The sequence below is a fragment of the Pinus tabuliformis genome, chromosome J (assembly GCF_031772625.1).
Source record: "Pinus tabuliformis cultivar Carrire ecotype Pingquan chromosome J, CPIR1, whole genome shotgun sequence".
Taxonomy (NCBI): Eukaryota; Viridiplantae; Streptophyta; class Pinopsida; order Pinales; family Pinaceae; genus Pinus; species Pinus tabuliformis.
Genome location: NC_142295.1, coordinates 902009986 through 902017292, shown reverse-complemented (window position 1 = coordinate 902017292; position 7307 = coordinate 902009986).

Here is a 7307-nt window from a genome sequence, read left to right as displayed (position 1 = left end):
CATGTTTGATTCTATAAAACATGGTTGACCATCATCAACCATGCCATGACCATCGTTGACCATGGTTGGTTATGGTTGACGAGGGTTGACCATGATTGATATTATAAAACCAAGGGAATAATAAACCCAAGGGATTGATATTATGAACCCAAGGGAATAATAAACCCAATGGATTAATACTAAAACCCCATCATTGACCATGGTTGGTAATGGTTGACCATGATTGATATTATAAACCTAAGGAAATAATAAACCCAAGGGATTGATATTATAAACCCAAAGGAATAATAAACCCAAGGGATTAATACTAAAACCCCAAGGGATTATGAACCCAAGGGAATAATATTAAACCCAAGGGACTAATATTATAAACCCAAGGTATAAAACCCTAAGATAAATATTAAAAATACTAAAATAAACATGGTTGAGCACGATTGATTTTCATATTGAGACAATCCTTGTTGCAATGCAACATTGGACCATGGTTGACCATGGTTAACCATTATTGAATAATATTAAACCCTAGGAATATGAACCCTTAGATCAATAAACCCAAGGGATTTTTATTATAGACCCAAGGGAATAATAAACCTAAGGGATAACAATTATAAAACCAAGGTATATAAACCCTAACATCAATATTATAAAGCCTAAAATAAACATGGTTGACCATGGTTGATTTCCATACAGAGGCAATCCTTGTCACAATGCAACATTGGACCATGGTTAACCATGGTTGACCATGATTGATTTTCATATTAAGATAATATTTGTCAAAACGCAACGTTAGACCATGGTTGACCATGGTTGATTTCCACATCAATCGTTGTTTGACCATGGTTGACAATGATTAATATTATAAACCCAATGGATTAATACTAAAACCCCAAGGAAATAATATTAAACCCAAGGGACTAATATTATAAAACTAACATATATAAACCCTAAGATAAATATTATAAACACTAAAATAAACATGATTGACCATCGTTGATTTTCATATTGAGACAATCATTATCACAATTCAATGTTGGATCATGGTTGACATCATAATAAACCATGGTTAACCGGGGAATAATAAACCCAAGTGATTTATATTATAAACCCAAAGCAATAATAAACTCAAGGGATTAATACTAAAACCCCAAGGGATTATGAACCTAGGGGAATAATATTAAACCCTAGTGACTAAGATTATAAACCCAAGGTATAAAAACCCTAAGATAAATATTAAAAATAGTATAATAAACATGGTCGAGCACGATTGATTTTCATATTGAGACAATCCTTGTCACAATGCGACATTGAACCATAATTGACCATGGTTGAACATTGTTAATTATGGTTGACCATTGTTGAATAATATTTAATGCTAGGAATATGAATGCTTACATCTGTAAACCCAAGTGATTAATAAACCTAAGGGATAAAAATTATAAACCCAAGGTATATAAACCCTAACATGAATATTATAAACCCTAAAATAAATATGGTTGACCATGGTTGAAAATGGGCTAGCTAATTTGATGGGATGTCTTTAATGTCTCCCTTAACACACACTCAAAATAATTCCAGCATTGTCTTTTCATCTGCATTTAGTCTATTGTGTTTCTCTTCAATTTCCAATATTTTTCTGGTATGGATTAAAATTTCCTTCAGTTTGTGGTCCTCTTCCATGTCTTTAGGTGATTTCCTTTTGGGGGTGATCTTCTCCTAACCCTTGCCTTTCGGTTCATCAGCCTCCATAATTTGAATTGCCAATTGTTTTTCCAAGCTTCCTAAGTTATAAATTTTATCCATGTTATCTAGAATGGAAAACGTATTGCTATCTGGGGTCTTTTAAGGTTGACCTTGAGATACATTTTGAATAGACATATCCGTAGAGGTTTGAGCCGATTTATTATCCTATTGGGTTTATTGATTTCTAGCTAATGTACCCCTTCTTGGGTCGATTGATTGAAAGTATTCCTTGTCTTTCTTCTCCTTTACCTTTTTCTCTTATGCTACTATGAATGGACAATCTCTGAAGAAATGGACATATTCATGGCATCAACGAAATTTGAACAACACATGTTCATAATCCAAAGGCTGCATCCAAATTGTGTCATTATATTCCAATTCAATTGAATCTAGCAAGGGTTGTGAAATGTTCACATGGACATAGATCTGGGTGTAGCGTGCATGTCTCCTTCTCTTTGTAATCTTCAATGTATTCATAAATTCTCCTATAAAATTACCAATCTCCTTTAAAATATCGAGTTCCCAAAAGTATTTTGGAAATGAGAAGAGACACACCCATACCGGGGCTGCCAGGAAGTGCTAGTTCTCTGAATTATAACATTCTTCCCATAAAAAAATGAATAACACCACATTGTTCATGAAATAGGGCATGTTATCAAAGGCTATTTTCCAATCTATTAGATATATGAAAATCACTGTAAAAAAGCCTTATTCTCTTAACCGAAGCTTGATTGGCCCATTGGGGTTCCATTTTGTTTGGATCCATTGAATAATTTACTATTCTTTCACCCAGATTCTCATGAGCTTACAAATGAGGACATGGTATTTCATGAATTTTCGAGTCTTTTCCAAATTGTTTTTTGGAATCAATTTTTATTTTTATTTTGGTTGGCTTTCGAAAGCTCCCATCATAGGTGACTCCTCATTTCCTTTCCTCCAGTGGCTGAGCTAGAAGCTCCTCTCATTCCATTATTTGATTCCTTAACTGTATGGTGCTAGGAGGAGAACCCTTCCCCCTGTTGTGGGGTCACTCATGAGGTGACTAGAATGGAGGATGATGACATCTCACATGGCTTTGCGGCTTGAATTCGGCAAAAATTACTGCAACCACTTGCGAACTCCTGCAAACTACTATAACTAGCACAAAACACTAGCATAATAGAATAATGTTATTTTGTTTCCAAAACCTTACTGAAATACATAATATTAATTTAATTTTAAAATATAAAATAAATAAAAATTTGGAAAATTAATTTTTTTTTCCTTTATACATTAATATAATATTTAGTTTTCTCTAATTTTATATTTAATTATTTATATAATATAAATTGATTGATTGCAATCAATTCCCTCTGTCGCATTGAATTTACCATGCCCTCTTCCAAGTCACTAATAAGCGAAGGGGATGGAAGCAACTAGTTAAATTGAAACACTTCTACATTTTAATATTCTTTTAATATGTATATTTTATATGTAAATTTTAAATACTTTTAGAAGTTTATTAATTTAATAAATTAATATTTTTTTATTAGCCAAATTTATTATAAGGGACAACGAGAATGATCATTCTCACGTTATTGATATATGTTTTGAAATATTAAATAATATGAAAAAATAATAAAAAAATTATTTAAAAACAAAGAAATAAAGTTAATTATATATATAAAATAAAAAATCATATAAATTATATGACAATCATAAATTATATTGATATATATTTGAAAAAATTAAATTATTTTTCAAATTAGATTTTCAAATTAAATAAAATAAATATAAAAAGAAATAAAAAATTATCTTAAACATTTTATTCAAAATTGAAAATGAGGCTTTACAGTATACTTGTCTAGTTTTTCTTAACAACTTACTCAAAACTGAGAAAGGAGATTTCTAGTCTACTTGTTACTCAAAATTGAGAAAGGAGATTTCTAGTATACTTGTGTCTCTTTCAAGATGAGAAATAACATAATTCCAACACATAATGGAGGTTCTGATTTAAACGGACCCTCCTAAGCACCCCACTCAACCTGCTTTTGCTCAACAATGGTGGAAAAATCACGTAAGAATAACGTGAACAAGACTTTAAATAAACAAGGATTGAGGAAAATAAGGTGGACAAGGAGGAGAAGGAAGAGAAAGAGGTGAAAGAAACAACACCAAAAAAGAAGCAAAGCTTGAAGTGAAGGAACAATAGAAGAAGAGAGAAATGTTGTAGAAGAAAAAGTTGTCCAAAAAGTTGAGAAAAATGAAGTAGGGATAGGGGTGGGGAAATTGAAGAAGAAAAAACTACAAATGAAACTACTCAACGTAAGAAGAGAAAGCATGAGAATGAGCAAGATAAAAAAAAATGCTCAGAATAAGAAAATAAGAATGAAGTGAAGAAAAAGATAAACAAAAAAAGAAGTTGGAAACAACATGTTGGAAACAAGGGTGATAAAGCTAGTGTAAGGTAATTAAGAAAAAATATCTAAATTTACCAAGGTCCTTTTTTTTTAACTGATACAATTGTGGATCTACTACTTTATGTAACGAGACAAAATGTTTGTAATATTTTTTTGAATGCAAATATATTTGTAATATTTCTATACTTAAATAATCTGTAAGGAATCTAGATATTTATGTTATCAATTTTATAATATAAAAATTTAGACATTTATATTGTGAATTTTATAGTAAAATATATTCATATGTCTAAAGAGAAAGTACACTAAATTTTATATTATTAAATATTATTTTATATCAAACTAGTTATAATAAATAATAAAAAGATTTAAACTCTCTCTCTCTGTGTGTGTGTGTGTGTGTGTGTGTGTGTGTATATATATATATATATATATATATATATATATATATATATGATGATGATGATTATGATGATTAATGTCCGCTGAGACCAAATAATGGTCTATCAGACCTAAAGAAACAAATTATCTATTTTGATTTAAGATTTTATTCCTATGCTTAAAAAGCTTGGAGAGAAGCCTCCCGAGCTCACTATAATTTTGACATTGTAAAAGGCTAGGAAGATCAGTATTGTAACAAAGATTGTGAAACTGAGATCTAATGTGGTTATACGCAGGGCATTCTAAGAGGAAGTGGTTTTCATCCTCGATGTTCCTATTCTCACATATATGGCAAATCATTTCCGTCCATGGCGTTTTAGGAACTGCCCAACGACCTGTTTCACTATGGAGCTCATGAAAATTCGTTCTAATCTTTGCTATATTAATTTTCTTCTTTAAGCTAGTTAAAATAGAGAGATACTTTTGATCTTCTAGGGTGGGGTTGATGACTTTCTTATAATAACTTAATTTTCTTTTAGCCGCTAAGTCTTTCTCACACCACATTTTTTCTTTGAACTTAGAAGTAACAATATCTTTAATGTTATTTATGTTTTGCAATGCATCATTTTCGTTGATCTCCCAATAGTTTAACCAGGCCCTTGTGTCTTTATGCCACCCTCGATTGAGCCTTAGGTGGTTTTGGCTAGAATTTAAAGCTAGCTTAGGAAGTCTATGATCGTCTATGTTACTGATTTTGTGCTTGTACAATAGAAACCTAAGCATAGCTACACTCTCAATAGGGGAAAGACCTGCTTCTATAAGGAGAATAGGATAGGGTGTATTACTTTTAATTTTCAGGTTATAAGTTATAAAACGCTTCTGGATTTGCTCAATCTTTCTCCATGATTCTCTATATATAATTGTTTAGTTTAATTAAATAATTGAGTGATGAATTCATTTATGTATTTAAAATTGTAATTTAAGTAACAAGAAATCACAATCTTGCTTGAAATTATATTGTAAAATTTCTAAAAAGAATTATTTCATCAATTAATTATAGTGCAATATTAATAGTTTTTATATATAATTTTCTTATTAAAAATCCACTCACTTTTTATACATTAATATTTATATATTAATATATTTTAGAATTAATATGTACTTATATAAAACGTCATAAAAATATACTCATAAAATATAAATTTGTAATAATAATAAATATTACAAATAAATTATTTTAAATTAAATAAAATATTATTAATAAAAATTTATTTATATATATATATATATATATATATATATATATATATATATATATATATATATATATATATATATATATATATATATATAATTTAAATTTGTATTACCTCAAAACATCAAAATATAATTACCAATTGTCCATGTTATTCCTTAGGTTATTATAGGTAGACTCAATCTCCCATAAAGGAAATAAGAGGAGAAAGTCATACTATGACAAAAACATTTACTATAAGGAGAAATGTCTATCAACTATGAAACTGTAAAGAGAAATGTTGTTGAGGTACATAGTAGAAAATAAAGTGTCCCAAGAAGTCACTAGAGAAGGATCTTTAGCACTAGAGCCTAGATATAGAAGTTTTAACTAGCACGAGAGATGGGTCTCTGGGTTGATTATGATCATTCAAAGTCTCTAAGCATGAGTGTTGGAACTGATAGGGACAATTGATATCATTTAAGGTAGAAAATATGCCATACTCCTCCTCTTAGTTCTCCTTCATAACTAGTAATGAAGAGTAATAGAGTTGAGACACCTTTTTGACCTTCCTCTAATGTCACCAGGGTGAGGAACCTGATGGGATACCTCCTCAAGGATGTTAGAGTTTGATAAATTTTGAAAATAATCAATAAAAATGGAATTAATATGAGGGATCTCACCGCAGACATCTAAGGGGACAAGATTGGTAGATGGTTGCATCCTCCTGAGCCTATTTATGGGCATAGGTTCTACCCCTTAGGTCCATGGCTCTCCCAACCCCCCCTGTGCGATCTCCTTGTTGGTTATACATGTGCTTCCGAGGCATGGACCTTGAAGAAGAGGAATGTTGTGTGAAGAGATTGGGGATCATAATTCCAAGGGAAGAGAAGCAAAGGTAGAGGATATCCAGCAAAATGAAAAGGCAAGAATAGGAAGGAGGCTTGAATAGAAAGATAAGGGAGAGAGGAAAGAGAGGAGGAAGAGGACATCTAACATGAAAATAGATTGAACCACATCCCACCATAATTCTCAAATCCAAAATCCAACAATTATAGAATACTAATTGGAGGTACAACCAACAAAGATATGGGAAAAGGAAAAATGAACAAAGCTAAGAGTCACAGTGAGTATCCCAAATAGCATAATCTGTGATGACCCAACCTTCAAATGGTGGGTGACTAAAGATGGTGCGTAATATACAACTCAAGGAAACCCTAGCTACAAAGGAAGCCATAACGTCTTAAGCATAAATTCAACAACACAACCACCCGCGCCTAGTAAATAACCATTACACTCTCTCCATAATTGCTCAGTTGAGAAATAGTCATTTCCTAATGAAAATTGTGGATAGATCCAAACCACTATAGCTCCATTGTCTCGAGCATACATGTCGAATTCTAGAAAAAATACAAGGAAATTCTCAGAGAAGGAAAGTGAATTAGTGTACAAAATCCCCTTAATGCCACAAGGTTGCAGAGGAAATCCCACCTGCACGAGGGCACGGACTAATTTAGAACATATAACTCACATTAGGAGTGTTATGTATTTGG